The sequence below is a fragment of the Xylocopa sonorina genome, unplaced genomic scaffold (genome assembly GCF_050948175.1).
Source record: "Xylocopa sonorina isolate GNS202 unplaced genomic scaffold, iyXylSono1_principal scaffold0128, whole genome shotgun sequence".
NCBI lineage: Eukaryota > Metazoa > Arthropoda > Insecta > Hymenoptera > Apidae > Xylocopa > Xylocopa sonorina.
Window position 1 is genome coordinate 201,834 of NW_027490199.1, and position 1,238 is coordinate 203,071.

Below are 1,238 nucleotides of genomic sequence, written 5' to 3' on the forward strand. Positions count from 1 at the left end.
ACCTCACAATTACCAACTCTAAAAGTAACTTCTTTAAACTTGATAGTTCTACTTCTAAATATTATTAATTCCGTTTTCTCTTCCGCCACTTCCAGCCCCATCCTCTTTATATCACAGATAAACACCCTCACGACCTCTTCTACATCCTTTACCACCTCCTCCATATTGCAGCCACTCACTAAAAACACTGTATCATCCGCATAGCAGATCGTATTCACTTTGCCCTGGTACATCTTCATCTTCTTGATCACTTCGTCGAATACAACGTTCCACAATAGTGGTCCTAATACCGAACCTTGGGGTACCCCTCTAGTCAGTCCAATTTCTCTTATTCCATCCCTACCGACTATTATACCTACTCTGTTTTTAAGGTAACTTCTAATAATCTCCACAAGATATTGTGGGACCACCTTCCTTTCTAGGGCTTCCAATACGGCCGACCATTTCACCGTATTGAAGGCGTTTTTAACGTCCATAAAAACGCCTACTATTTTCTTTTTTTCCCCTATGGCTTTCCTAACCACAGTCTGTACCTTATGAATAGCATCAATTGTTGACCTACCCTCTCTAAAACCATATGGCTCCTCTTCCATTTTATCCTCCGTCTCTATATACTCATTAACTCTCCTTGCTATTACTTTTTCCCATATTTTGCCCATAATATCTGTAAGAGAGATTGCCCTGTACTTTACCACCTTCCAATCCGTACCTATCTTCGGTATTAATACTATCTTCGCCATCTTCCAACGGTCCGGGACCTCTAATCTATCCATACACACTTGTATTACCTCCTTGAGTTCTTCGGTTTTCCTAGTTCCGATCCACTTAATAATCCTTCCCGGTATCCCGTCTGGCCCCGGGGCTTTCCTAATGTTAATTCTCTTCACAGCATCCTTCACTTCCTCTATCCTAATCCTCATATCCTCCCTATAACTTTCCTTCATTTTTCTTAGCATCTCTGTTTTATTTCCAGATTCTACAGCGTATGCCTCACAGTCCACAGGGAACAGTTCCATCACTATTTTCATCGTATCGTCCATACTCATCGTAGGTAAGTACCTTCTCTTAAATTTGCCCATTACTATTTGGTATGCCATCCCCCATGTGTTATCTTCAACTTCTTTTACCAGCCTTCTCCAACACTCCGCCTTATTCCCCTTAATAATAATGTTCTTAAACTTTTCCTTAGCGGTCCTATACCTATCCCAAATCCCCATTAATTCCTTTTCAGTCCTTCC